Source organism: Temnothorax nylanderi, unplaced genomic scaffold, assembly GCF_030848795.1.
Source record: "Temnothorax nylanderi isolate EJ_2023f unplaced genomic scaffold, tnyl_v1.0 TNYL_tig1372_pilon, whole genome shotgun sequence".
NCBI classification, from domain to species: Eukaryota; Metazoa; Arthropoda; class Insecta; order Hymenoptera; family Formicidae; genus Temnothorax; species Temnothorax nylanderi.
The window spans coordinates 3,507-19,051 of NW_027250434.1; the positions used below are offsets into that span (position 1 = coordinate 3,507).

The 15,545-nt window shown below is 36.6% G+C and overlaps 1 long non-coding RNA gene across 3 annotated transcripts; it reads right to left on the reverse strand.

The window, feature by feature from the left end:
• Nucleotides 1-2,923: 2,923 nt before the first annotated feature.
• LOC139787266 (uncharacterized) lies at nucleotides 2,924-5,658 on the reverse strand. Of its 3 annotated transcripts, none has more exons than XR_011722575.1 (3): nucleotides 5,406-5,658; nucleotides 4,108-4,718; nucleotides 2,924-3,249 (listed from the first exon to the last, which is right to left on the reverse strand). It is a non-coding gene; the product is annotated as an uncharacterized lncRNA (long non-coding RNA). The 3 variants fall into 3 exon arrangements; XR_011722573.1 differs by having other exon boundaries at nucleotides 4,108-4,793; XR_011722574.1 differs by lacking the exon at nucleotides 5,406-5,658 and having other exon boundaries at nucleotides 2,933-3,249; nucleotides 4,108-4,266; nucleotides 4,386-4,603.
• Nucleotides 5,659-15,545: the final 9,887 nt, after the last annotated feature.

Below are 15,545 nucleotides of genomic sequence, written 5' to 3' on the forward strand. Positions count from 1 at the left end.
CTTGTTACTTAGGTTTTTTCGAGGTATAATACTACCACTTTCTTTTTTTTTCGAGGTAACAACATATACACTACTATACGTGTACTTGGCGCCTTTCTTTACCTTTTTTTTAAGAAAGGTAATTTTGTACGGATATCACGCCTTTTTGTAGTATTACGCATTTTATAAACAGTATGTACAGGGTAAAGCTATTTGGAGGTATTATACTACCACTTTGTTTTTTTCGAGGTAACAACATAATACATATACACTACTATGCGTGTACTTGGCGCCTTTTTTTACTTTTTTTTTAAAAAAGGTAATTTTGTACGGATATCACGCCTTTTTGTAGTGTTACGCATCTTAATCTTATAAACAATATATCTTATAATCTTATAAACAGTATGTACAAGGTGTGAAGCTAAAGGTGTTACGGACTATTATTTCTAAAGAAAACAACAATTTAATATTTTGCTTAGTTTTTTAAAAATAATAATCTGTAACGTTTTTAGTTGTACACCTTGTTAATGCTATACATATGTATACCACAGAAAAAAATTACTACTTAAAAATAAAAATGTAATGTGTCTGAAGTTGTTAATAATAGGTAAAACGTTTGACACACACACACACACACACCACACACACACACACACACACACACACACACACACACACACACACACACACACACACACACACACACACACACACACACACACACACACACACACACACACACACACACACACACACACGCGCGCGCGCGCGCGCCTTAGGGTAGCAGAAGAGAGAACAAGAGAAAAGTATCTTCGCGAACAATGGAGCTAGTCTCATGACGATGAGTCAAGTATGTACAAGAGCGAGATCGCAATGACCGATATGCAAGTGGATTAACCTAGTCGCAAAACGTTCACCCGTTATACTGTTGAAGAACCGACCGCATAACATTCCGTCTTTTTCTAATCCCGCTGTGAATCGATTTTCCAGCTAACGTATATCTTATGTCTTCGCAAAGCGTAACTTTTAAATCCTTTAGGGAGATCAATCACTTCAAGACGACACATTTTTTTTAGAGCGATTGAAGAGAAAGACAGAGAGCTTGTAAATGTCGCAAATAACGTCTTGGACGAGTATAGTAGCGTATACGTCAAGTTGGGAGGCGAATAGAAGTTAAGCAATGGAGAAAAAAAAACAGACCAAGATATGCGAGTTAATTCAGTTATGATATATTTTTATATATTTTACAGAAGACGTATAAAAGATGTAAGAGGACTTGCGGTAAAAATTCATGCAAGTCTTAATAACTTCAAGGATTAAACTGACGAATATACAAAAGCTACTAAATGTACTCAAAGCTACTTAATGATTAATACAATGCTAAATGAAGTGTTGTACAAAATTTGAATAGAGTCAAAGATTGCGGTCAGCTACATATTATATACACGAAAATTATTATATACACGAAAATGAATTACGAATGATTATTACGTAACGATGTTCATTGCGCTATATTTTCGCTTTGTTAAAAAATTATAATAAATTATAATAAATTGAATTAATCGCAGCGCGCGACAAAGTTATGTACGTGAGCACTGTGAGCGATTTAATGATTGTAACCTTACTTGTATACATTTCCTAGAAAAATATTTCTATATTATGTTTAACAACAATATTAAATATTAACATTTCATAACTGCCAAACGTTTCCAGTTGAGCGCAATTGCACGAGTTACGAATCATTTATAGACTCTTTTTCTCAGTTAACTAGTTTCTACTGCGTTGAAATCTTGCATAGAAAAAAATGTATTAGCATATTGCGCAAGAATCATCGATATCTAAGTAAACAATTAATCAAATATATACAGTATATATGCGTACATCTGGATTAATTCGAAAGCTTAGTCTCCATCTTTTGAAACATAAAATAATTTTATGCCACAACAGTGAAGTGCGGAATATTAAATAAAATGCGCCATTTAACAATAACTTCTAAGGTAACAAGTTTAATCTACGGTGACCTAAATTTAAACGTGAAAAGAAATTAAATTATTTCAATGAGTTCTCGAATCGTCCCCAATCAGAAATAGACATGAGTCACGTAGAAACGAATTTCCTAATTCGTCTGAGTTATTCGATACAATGTTCTAGTTTAAATGTGACACTACTTTGTAAAATGTTAAGTTTTATTGTTTTCTCTACTCTACGATCAATATAACAATCTTTATAAATTTCTTTATAAATAAAAATATTGTACACAATCGGAAAACTATTTTACAACATGAGTAAAAAACGAAGTCAAAAAGCGAAATAATCAATTTTGACGCGATTAAAGGGGATCATCAATGGCGATTGTATTAAACTCTAGTCCATACTGACTAAGAATCGCGAATTATGCGTGAAAATTGTAGAGTTTCTTGACAACTCTTATGTACAGATGGATTCAAGTGTTTCTGGCTTCATTTATCTGGTCCCATGCCTACTTGTTCAGCATGTCCGTTCATTACCAGTTCTTCAGTAAGGGAAATTAGCTTTAAAAAATCAATTAATTTCAATTAATTTGCGCATCTGCAAAGAGATTCTCGAAGATTGGATAATAATAACTACTTACCTTATAATTTTGTATCATAAAATAAATATTTGCATAAATATTAGTTTGAATGCGACCTTCAATCTGAGTTTGGGCAGCAACTCCCTTTGAGGAACAATTTTGTACCACATTGTAAGCTTCTGTCAACCATTTACCTGCAAAAGAGTAACATCAAAGTATAATTACATATCCAAAGATAAATAATTTTGAGTGTAGAGATGTATATATCTAAAATCTACTTACACGTAGGAGTTGATAATAATCTCGTTGATTGAAATGTGGCTTGGATCATTCAACTCGCAAAACTGTAATATAATAATAAATCGATTAGAATTTTCGGAAACATGACTTCATACGATTCTTTCACACGATGACGGTTAATGTTAATTTTCGATTACCTTATTATTACGTTTCGCGTGTTCTATACTTGTCGTCATGACGAAACATCTGACCGAGACATTGCGCTTCTTGGCTATCTCAATATATCTCTTTCTCGAAGCTGGATCAGGATTGATATTGTCTATAACTATACTTTTTCCTTGATTCAAGTATTGTTGGACTGCAGCAATGCACTTCTGCCAGCTGCCTAAAGTGTCTCTGTTGACGTATCCGTATTCCTTCAGATAATTCTTTGCAAAATGCGATTTTCCGGAGTCTGGACTGCCGACCATAAGTACCACCTGTTAATGGATATCTATAAGCACGAGGAAAGAGCGGGCCTCTGTTCACATTTGACGTTCACGATGATATTCGTGTTATGCACGATGCTTCTGTCGAAACCGAGGAATCACATGCCGGAAAAATTTTACTTAGGTATTTATCATTAAAAGAATAACTTTGTATAATTCTCTTTTATGTTATTTCTCATTAGATCATGGTACGAGAGAAACAAACACATTTTTCCAGCGAGTAGATGGGAACCTTTTGATCCAACGAAAAGTTATGACAAGTATACAGTGTCGGATAAAAATAGGAAGAAAGATAAAATCTGATAAACTTAGATTCAACGAATTGTCCAATTTCGTTTAAAGGATTCAGATTCAAAGGACTGTAATTTAGTAGAGCTACATAATCGAGTAAATGAATTAAATATTATCACATAACTGAATGAATTTGAATCTAAATCCTTTAAACGAAATTGGACAATTCGTTGAATCTAAGTTTATCAGATTTTATCTTTCTTCCTATTTTTATCCGACACTGTATACTTGTCATAACTTTTCGTTGGATCAAAAGGTTCCCATCTACTCGCTGGAAAAATGTGTTTGTTCCTCTCGTATCATGATCTAGTGAGAAATAACATAAAAGAGAATTATACAAAGTATTCTTTTAATGATAAATACCTAAGTAAAATTTTTCCGGCATGTAATTCCTCGGTTTCGACAGAAGCATCGTGCATAACACGAATATCATCGTGAACGTCAAATGTGAACAGAGGTTCGCTTTTTCATCGTGCCTAATCGCAATATTACATACATTAAAATAACATGCCAACATTGTGATATTGCTTCATAAGTTTTATCACTTAGTATCTTTACCTTAGTTACAATAAAATCGTAAAACGTATAATGGTGCGGTAATATAAGAAAGATCCTCCTTGACATACATTAACTGATCTACCATTACTGTTTTAAGCTCGCTGAATTCACGCTTCGGAACTTCTAAACATCTCTGAAGAAGCTGATAGATAGAATTACCTGTATGTGAAAATTTAATTTATGCAGTAGAACATTATATATCACGCCAATGTTACTCCAAAAGTGACACTGGAGTATTTTAATAACTTAAAAATTCTCTAAATCACTGAGACATTCACCTTTCTTCATTATAACACTCCGACGATAGCCAGATCCATCCCAATAACTGAATGTGATCTCAATTTCTTCTTTCTTCAACGCGTTCTGCTTTCTAGCCCATTCTTGCCTCAATTCTTCCTTAAGTTTATTTTCCTCCTCCTTCCTTTCCCTATCTGGCAAGAAACTTGTATCTACATCTGGATTTTTCTTAATCTTCTTAATTGCGAGGCCATCAGATTGCTCATTTTCTGACTGCGGGGATTTTTCGGCATTGTCTTCATCTAGATTAAAAGACAAAGCTTGAATCTGTCTCTTCTGTTTGTTCTTTTCTTTTCCTGCTCTTTTTCACGTTCCTTGTATCAAAGCATGATATGTATGACTAGATGACATTCAGAGCACTGGGCGAAAATCACATAACATTCAGAGCACTGGGCAGAAATCACATGTGTATATATATATATATATATATATAATCACGGCAAACCGCATATATAACATCGTGTTATTTTTATTACATTTAGGAAAATTATTTCATATTAACTCAATAGACGTTAAACTTGCATACATAGGGAGCTTTCCAACAAGTGACACAAGCCGACACAAACGTCGTTCTATCTTTCTTTTTTGGCAATGAGTAACAAAGACAAAACGATACCTGTGTCGACTTGTGTCGCTTGCTGGAAAGCTCTCATAAGTGAATCTCGCGTTTTATGTAAAATTTTGTAAGAAATCGCCGAAATCGGTAATCTAACCTATACTACGTTTACGCGAACGTTACTTAATTCTGTAGTAACTTACGAACGATACGATAATTCCTCCACATAAACGGGAGATTTTATAGTAACTACGATGATATCGTTCGTATAAGTTACTACAGAAGTAATACTCACGTAAACGTAAACTATTATTCTTTGACTTATCAAGAGTTGCAAACTATTATAATTCCTGTCACATGCACTTAGTCGCGTAAAAGAGTCACGGTGCGGTTTCGCTTCGCGTCGTATAATAATAGGATAATTACATGTAAATAAAACAATTACCTTGAATCAGAAAAAATATTAATCGTCGCGTCGCGTAAAGAGTCACGGTCGGTCTCGCTCCGCGCGTACTTGACGTGGGACACTATACCGTGTTATAGGTTATAACTGACTGTGACAGGTGACAGCGCGCTAAACGCACTGTCTGCACTGGTCTGCACTCGCGCAGTACACACACGTATACATATGTGCATATCGAAACTGGCGATACTAGCACCGCCCTGGTGTCGAAAAAGTGAAAGTGACGCGACTCCAGCCAATGAAATGATGGCATAGCATGAGAGACGTCGGCGTTAGAAGGAGTATCTTAATTAAAAATTTTCACATTTGGACTTTGCGTCGCAATATCTCCGCTCGTAGGGCACGTAGCGGAAATATTATAAGAGAAACCCCTCCCTAATTCGACCCCAAGCTATCGATTAAGCCTACTTAGAACTTGATCCGTTCACTCGTTATCGAGATCTCAACATCTCGAGTACTCGCAACTCGTCGCGTCGCGTAAAAGAGTCACGGTCGGTCTCGCTCCGCGTGTACTTGGCGCGAGACACTACCGTGTCTCTTGATCCATCATTTTCAATGACTAATTGAAGTCTTCTCTGCATTGAATTTACTAAATTCTGTGTATAATCCACCCGTACAGATAATTCGTTCCACACTTGATGCACGTGGTTTCTTAATGCTTCTCTGGTTCTTAATTGGCCGGATATCTATTTCAATTTCATTTGAGCCCAAACGTTTTCAATTGGATTTAAATCCGGAGATTTTGCTGGCCATCGAATTTGTTGAATGTCCGGATTTACTTCGAACCACGCTTGCACCAATCTAGAGGTATGAACGGCACTATTGTCTTGCACTATTTTCACGACCGGATATTGTTCTTCGGGATAAACGCGTCTAATGCCAGGTTTCAATACTTCTTGTAAAGTTTCTACATATTCTTCGGCATCCATTCTTGGTGTTATCTCTACAAGATCTAATAATCCATTGGCAGTCATGCTTCCCCAAAAGCCTAATGTGATTCTCCCGCTATATCCTGATGGGAGAACGTATTTTGGATTTAAACGTTTTTCTTCTGGTCACCAGACACGATATCGTCCATCTTCTGCGGATGAGAAGACTTTTTCATCCATCCAAACAACAGCGTTCCATTCTTCTTGAGGTGTATTCAAATGTTCTCTTGCAAACTGCATTCTTTGTCTTCGATATTTTCTTTGCTGCAGGACGAGAGTGAACCTTTGCAGCATTTAATCGGCGTCTAATTGTTCTCACGGAAATATTTAAGTTCCTGTTCTGTAATACAGTTTCAGCTGCACCAAATGGATTTTCATCCATAGCTCTAACAATTTCTTCATTTTCTTTTGGTGTTGTTTTCTGAGGACCTCTGCTATTTTTTCGATGATCTTGGAGATTGTTTATTCTTCCTTCTTCGTACTTCGTGATCCACAACGCAACTGTTCGACGACTGCATCCCACAATGCGCGCAATTTCTGCTTTGTTGTGACCTCCTTGATGTAATCCAATTATTCTTCCTCTTTCTGCTGTATTTAAATTCGCATTTATGTGCCGCTCCATCTTTACAATTTTTACAGTCACTTTATGTCAATTTCACTTTTATTAATCTTTTATTTAGTATTAGTTATTGGATATGTTACTATGGTAATATAAATACGGTGCTAAAATTCAATGATGTAATTTAATTTAAATTATAATTAACATCGATTCTATTAGAAAAATAGCCAATCTGCTGTTAGGTCAGCAAATGTATAATATATTCATGTGCTCTCTCTCTCTCTACAAGTGTATATGCACATAATTTTTTAAACGATATGCTATTTTTTTTACAAAAAGTAATGGTAACGCGTAAAAAGGAAACAATAACGTGATATTTATATAAAAGTACTTTTAATTTTAATAAAATAAAGTATTTTTATGAAGTAAGAATAAATTGGCTTTTTCGAACTTTGATCCTAAATAACTCCCGAACGGATTAACGTATCGACCTCTGGTTTGCCTCAGAAATTTTCTTCTTTTATACCCTTTCAAACAATATACTACAATAACCCTGGTCCAAACCATGTCCTTACATAAGTCCTGAGGACATGTGTCCTAAGTTCAGAAATGGACAACCTTAGGACACCTTCCCTTAGAACACCTGCTAGATAGCCTTGTTGGAAGAACATATGACTTTAGGTCTAAAAGCTATACGACCTAAGGACATGAAGACATGTCCCTAGGCCACATGGCCTTAGGATGGAAGGATATATGACTATAGAGCGGAAGGAGATACGACCTAAGGACATGAAGATATGTATGACTATAATAAAATCAAATAAATGTATATTGAGCCCAATCAATGACATCGACAATTAATCCAATGGGGCAACAGTCTGCAAATATTGGAATTAAAATACTTCTATTCACATTCACACACACACACGCACACGCACACGCACACGCACACGCACACGCACACGCACACGCACACGCACACGCACACGCACACGCACACGCACACGCACACGCACACGCACACGCACACGCACACGCACACGCACACGCACACGCACACGCACACGCACACGCACACGCACACGCACACGCACACGCACACGCACACGCACACGCACACGCACACGCACACGCACACGCACACGCACACGCGCACACACACACACACACACACACACACATACACACGTCTCTCCTTTACCTTAAGACTTTTATTTTTATAGACAAAAAAAAGATTTATACTAATTTTTTAATAAAAACTAAATAAAGACAGTCTTATGAGCATTTTGTAATTTACGCTTTGTATACAAAAAATCTCGAATAAAAAAGAAATCGGTAAGCTGCGACGCTCAAGACACACATACATACACTACCTAAAATCTGACTTAGTAAAATCGTTTTCTACTATTTTCCTGATGCTTTTGGTAAAACATAATGGCCATAAGTCCAGTCCAAAAATATGTCATTGTGTATTAAAATATTACAACGTGACCAAAAATGTTGTAGTAGATAGATATGAGGTGAGGGGGTGGCCGGAATAAAATAAACTTGTTCGAACCGTACGCTCGCACTTTATTGTTATTCACACGAGGTCAGGTTGTAATGGCGTTCCAGACAACACTACTCGCTCGGCGAAGCAGCTCGTGGTCGCGCGTGCGACGCCTGCGCGCTCGACTATAGCCGAACATCCTCGAGCGTCTCCGATCACAGCATCGAAAATGCTCGGCTTCCGGCTAAAAGCCGATTCACAGATGCGCGCCAAACTATTTTGCCTTAACAAAAAACAAAATTGATGTAGTAATATAATAATAGATATATTAGAAAATTAAGATTTGATGATTTAACTATAATAATAGATACAATGTGTTTGCGTATTATTTCTTAAAGATATTTTATTCGCATAATTATAATTATGTAAAAATCATAATAGCGTAATAAATGAAAACGACTCATAGGAATAAATGTGATAGTATTTATGAAATAAAATTAAGTATGAAATATACATTTAAGAAATATTACTTTAATGATTATATTATCTTACTCGTTATTAACATTCCATGCAGGCGAAGCAAATAGATGCTATGATATACAGGATACCTTTAAACAATTGTTTCATTTTCTAACATTTTTCAGATATACTGTAATATAATCGTATAATCGTCATATTTTTTTACACAGGATTAGTAACGCAAAATTATTCGGACATTGTCACTACTAAAATTAAAAAATCAGATGAAGGGTTAGGTTGTGACCGGAACAACGAATGAAATGATAAAAATCTTAATTATAGCCACTTACTACTCGGGCTGAAATTGCGGTCGCCACTGTATTTTCAGGCATCAATACAGAAAGCCTTGTTAACTGCGTTGCCCCCTCCTTCCTCTCAGCGTAATGGCTGCCGTCTTCTACGTCGCGGATGTGTTCAAGGCCGTCGGCCACGCCCTTGTTAAGCGAAGCGTAATATACGGATATACGGATAGGATATTCACTGGGGTCGCGAATCAATACTCGTTCCGTTATTATAAACAAATAACAATTTATTAATACTGGTCGTACAGCAATCTCTAGTCGCGGACGTATTCGCTCGATCGCATGGTATTACGTCGAGTATTCTCGAACCGCCGCTATCTTCGTATGCACGGATCGTAATGATCAATAAGCGCAATAGGATTTTCCGTATCACGCACTCACTGTCTCTACAATTAGTTTAATCACGCTACTGACGCTAGCGGATAACGGGATAAGACCGCCTTTTTTAATTATTATGACGCAACAGGAATGTACGTGTTAACGTCTTGAAAGCTCGCGACGGACTGTCCGGGAGGAACGGGTCGAGCTCTCCCACCTCGGACTCACGCATGCGCTGAGTCCGCCTTTTAGGCGCGAAGCCATCGCATTGGCCAGTCGTACCGTGGGGTGTAGATGGTACGACTCCACCTGCACTTCGTGCGCCGAGTCGATGTTGGGCCTCGGCACCTGCTCTAGAGATGCTACACTGAGTGCAACGGCATGAGTTGGCTATCGCCCGACTTTCGTGCGTGAACCAATCACGTCGCTGCACCGATGAAAATCGCGCAAGCGAACGAGGAGTCACTCGATTTGCACCGAGTGACTCTTAAAAGTCACAATGACGAATCCCGATGCCAGGTAAGTAATTTCTTTCTTTCAGGTACCCAGGATCGCTATGGAATCGTCTCATCTCACCACCGGATCGGTGTAGGTAAAGGTAAGTATCAAAGGTAAATATATCGCGACTTAAAACTGTCGCACGCATAATCTAATAATAATCAATCTTGAAATCGACAGGGAATAATGTAAAAGTGTTAAAATCATAATGAAATAGTTAAATCGGCTTAAAGCCTTCATAAAGTGTAGCAAGTACGGTAAAGTGTAAGAAAGTGTAATTAAATTTATGAGTTAATTGTAAAGTGTCTTAGGAATCATGAAATTAATATCTTTGTTCTGGAATTGCTCCAATTTGACTGTTCTCTGCATTGGAAGTTATAATTATTTGTAATAAACTGAAAATATTAATAATATAATAAAAGCTGCATTTAAAGTGCTAAAGGTGTATCAAAAGTGTAGAGCCTTTGCTGGCTCGTCTCGCATGCTTAATTCTAAGATGTAAGTGTAAAAGTGTAAGAAAGTGTCATCAAAGTGTAGAGCCGTCGCTGGCCCATCTCGCACGCTTGTTCTAAGACGTCGAGTGTAGAAGGTGTAAGAAGTGTAATCAAAGTGTAAAGCCGTCGCTGGCTCATCTCGCACGCTTATTCTAAGTCGTCGAGTGTAGAAGGTGTAAGAAGGTGTAATCAAAGTGTAAATGTTATAAATGTATCAAAATACGCAAATCTTAATAAAATACTCGGAAATTCGTCCCGCTCGTTGTCAATGTAAGGATATCACTCAAAATAAAGGCATAATATTGAATATGTCGAATTATCGACGCTGGCTGGAATCTCATTTGCAATTATATAAACTTAAGTATAAAAATGAATAGTAAATGAATTATTTGACTCGATTGTCACTCGCGGATCAATCGTGGATCGACTCCTATGCTTAAAATTAATATGTAAAGTGTGTAAAGTGTAAGGACTATGTCCATGTTCGGGAAACAGGTAAGTATAGGGAAAAATATTATCACTGAAATTATTATAAACTCTTTAAACTGCATTATTGCATATAGCATGGATCGTTGTTTGATTTGAATGTAATGTTAACTGGATAAATAAGTAGGATCATATATATGATGAAAATGACGAATAAAATTGTGATAAACGTTAAAAATATTATATAAGCTCTGTCATTAATCACTATGGAACTTTGACAGGACATCTGCACTTGGGGTAACTATATTTTATTATATATAACTGTGTTGTCAATTTTGTTTTTATTTGTAAGTATCTCGCAATCTTAATCATTAATTCGTGTCGAATGCACTCGGGTGTACTTTAGTGTACTTAAAATCTATTTTTCGAAAATAATAATAAAATAATAAGATCAATATTGTAAAACTGGCTTGTCGCCTAAAAACGTGTACCTATTCGGTACTCTACTCTTAATCACTCTAATCGAAATAAAATATGAATTAATGCTGAATAAAACTCTACGCACAATATATATCAAAACATAAAATGAATAAAATGTGATACAAAACAAACGCTTAATGTCTCTTTGCCCCTATAGGCTCTGGTAATGCTTTTCCTGCGATTCGGCTGCATCGGTCTGCTGCACTTCCTCCACCTCTGCTGCTCTCGCGTTCGGCTCAGCCGGTCCAGCGGGCTGTACGCCCACCTCCAGCAACCTTTGCACTTTCTCGCTGCGGACAAACTCGAGCAGGTCAGGATTGACCTGGCTCTCGGCCTCACAGAGACCGCTATTACACTCAGCCGTTGACTGGCTGGCCGTTATGGGTGTACTAGAGTTTGCACCTTGCTGCTCCTTTGCTCTCTCTGCCTCTGACAGGTCGCTCGTCATGTTGCCAACCCGGCCACTGCTTCCACGGCTCAAAATAGGAACGGAGGGTTTATCCTGCGGTTCCAAGGTAATGTACATATTTTTAATTCACATATCTCTCATTTACTACCGATCATCATTTCATAATGATACATTTGCAACGAAATAGATACGCCAGTACCCAAAACGTATATCTGTAATCTAAACACAAGTTTTTATATTCTGAAAACGATACAAGTGCTTTAAAATACTTTTTACTTGTTTATAAGCAGCATAAAATATCGATACTATCCGAATAGTATAAAAGCTACATTTGGATGGAACGATAACAATTTAAACACCCTACCTCTATAATTATGTTAAAATCATCAGATATCCTGTAATATAATTGTCATATTTTTTGTACACAGAAATACTAATGCAAATTATTCGGACATTGTCACTAAAAAATTAGATGAAGATGGTTTGTAATCATACAAAGATACTGTTTAGGTAATGTACACATCTTTTTAATTCACATATTTCTCATTTACTACCGATCATCATTTCATAATGATGCATTTGCAACGAAATAGATACGTCAGCAACATTCAAAACCATCGACTGGAAAAAGCATTCCTCTCGTCTATTCGTTGTGACGGATAAAATCATATAATTTCAGCACTCACCAGTAGACTCACTTCAATTGATGCGATTTTAAGACAGAGCTCAATTCAAAGAATCCTCGTTGTTACTAAATATGCTTACAAGGCCTGTGAATAGCGCTAATTTCGGTGCCATGCGCATGTCTTTCTTTTTTGTGGCTGTATCCTGATTAGGCATCATCTTGTCCGCAATATGCTTATAGATTTTTCCATTCAGCATTAACGTAAAAAATAAAAAAGCCGTCGTACCATCTAAAATTGTTATATATAATTGTCTTGGTATTATAATCAATTTTATAATAAGTGTTTCCTCTCTGATAGCATAAGCAAAATTAATTTTAGGAAATTAAATTATTTTATCTTTTTCTGAAGGTAGAATAAAAAACGAAACTAAAAATCAAGTGCGTTTCAAATAATAGACAACTTGAATTAATTATAATTAATGTTTATAAGAACAATTTTATATTACTATTAAAAGGAATGTTTATAGCACTGATTACACTTACATTTCCTGGTTAGCGCTTATTATAGCATGTTGTATTTTCCAAATTTTACTTCCAAAACATAGAAAATACTTTCCAGCCTGTGACACCACGTATACACCAACGAACCTGCACGGTATTGTTTTCAGAATGCATTGTGATCTTCAGGATGTCAAGCTTGACGTGTGCAAACTTCATATGACCAATGAACCTTAATAGTATCAATTGCTTCGCATAACTCATAAGTCCCCTGCAATATTTTTTAAGCGTATATATTATGAGAAAATGGAAATACTTAATGCTAAAAACTCTCAATTGCTTTGAATACTTAATAAAATTAATTTTCGTTACTCCTCTAATATTGTTGATAAAAATTATATCATAATAATGGATAATAGGGACTCAATTCACAAATATTTTAGCATAATTTGCCTACAATACAAATTGCGCTACAGAACACTTTCTCGTTCTTTTCAACTTTTACAATTTACAAGACAGCATATACGTACATACATGTGCAATTTTGGATACACCTTCCTTCTTAAAGATCTTTTCGGTATCAGCTCCCTGCGGTCAATATATAGCGGCAAAATTGTATACCACATAGTTGAACATAAAGTGTTCCTGCGTGAGAAAACGAGAGAAAAGGACATTTATGATAGGTAATGACACGCGATACAAACCACGCAATAGTGTAAATTCGGGAATGGGGGAAGAGAGAGGGAGTGGAGAAGAAGAGATTCTTACAATCAGAGGCACTCTGTAGCAACTCGTATTATCTAGCGAGGACCTTATGTGCTAGACAATTATGCCTCAACAGTGTCTCAGAATTATTATATTTTGAAAATGCGAGATTGTACATTCGAAGCATCCAAGTTAACGAAAGTAAAGTACAATATAAACATACTTCGGAGAAATCTTTATTACGCGATAGTGCCTGTTACACGTGCATATAAGAAATACGATAGATTTTTCAGAAAATAAGTGCCTGTCACACGTGCATATAGATACAGATCACTTTCTCGTTCTTTTAACTCTTACAACTTTTACAAGACAGCATATATACGTACGTGTACGATTTTGGATACACCTTCCTTCTTAAAGATCTCCTCGGAATCAGCTCCCTGCCGTCAATATATATTTCACTATCACTATCTATCACGCGGCAATGGTCACGAGTGTCACTATCTATTTTTAGGTTAAAACTGACTTACGTTTACGCGAGCGTTACTTCTGTAGTAACTTACGATAATTCACTCGTTTACACGGAATGAATTATCGTAAGTTACCACAAAACCCCGTTTACGCGGAGGAATTATCGTAAGTTACTACAGAAGTAATGCTCGCGTAAACATAATGCAAACGTTAACGCGCGGCAGCAATCGCGCGACAACCGCGCGGCAGAAACGCTTCGTGTGAACAGGCTCCTTGATCTCCTCAGTATCAACTCCCCGCCGTCAATATATATTTCACAATCACGCGGCGACGGTCACGATCGTCACTATTTCTAGGTTATAACTGACTAACAGCGGGTCTATGAATACGTAGGTCAGAAGGGCATGTCCTATGGTGTGTCAAAGGTATAAAGGACGTATATCTTTGCTCATGAAGGTCAGAAAAGGCAAGTATTCTGAAACAGGATATCATCTAGGACATGGGCATATTGATGAAGAAGACGATGTTTTAAGTTATCGAGAGCATTCAGGACATGAACCCTTTCTATGAAAGCTAATAAGGACAGATGTCCTTAGATAGAACAGCAGTCAGCTATCTAAGGACACTTGCACTTTCTGGCCTTCATCAGTAAAGATACATATGTCCTTTATACCCTTGACACCATAGGCCATGTGTCCTCCTGACCCACGTAGCCATAAGACATCTGTCCCTATGTTCTAAGGACATCGAAGGACATCTAGGACATGGTTTAGACCAGGGAAGGGGGGTTCCATTTGAAATTTTTGAGTAGGTGCTCCCTAAAACACTAAAAAATTTTAAGTAAAACCCCCTATATTGTAGTATATATTGTTTGAAAAAGCATAACAAAAGAAAAATTTTGGCGCAAACCAGAGGTCGATACGTTAACCCGTTCGAGAGTTATTTAGGGTCAAAGTTCGAAAAAGCCAATTTTTGACCCTAAATAACTTTTAAATGGGTCAACGTATCGACCTTTAACTTGCACCAAAATTTTTCTTGTTTTATGCCCTTTCAAACGATATATTACAATATGGGGGATTCTATTTAAGAAATTGAAGGTAACCTTCACGTGACCTTCAAGCAACTATTGAAGGTCAAACTAATGACACCATCTTATGTGCATGCCCCTCGAAACCGTACAACTTTTGTTTGAAACATCTTTGCTGAAAATGCTTCGTTGAAGAATTATCGAGGTGCGTTTTTTAAAATGGGACTTTGTATATACATATATATAATACATTATAATTTTTATTATAAGCAAAAACGTTACTTTATAAAAATACTTTACTTTATTAAAATTAAAAGTACATTTTTATAAAAATATCACGTTACTGTTTCCTTTTTACGCGTTACCGTTACTT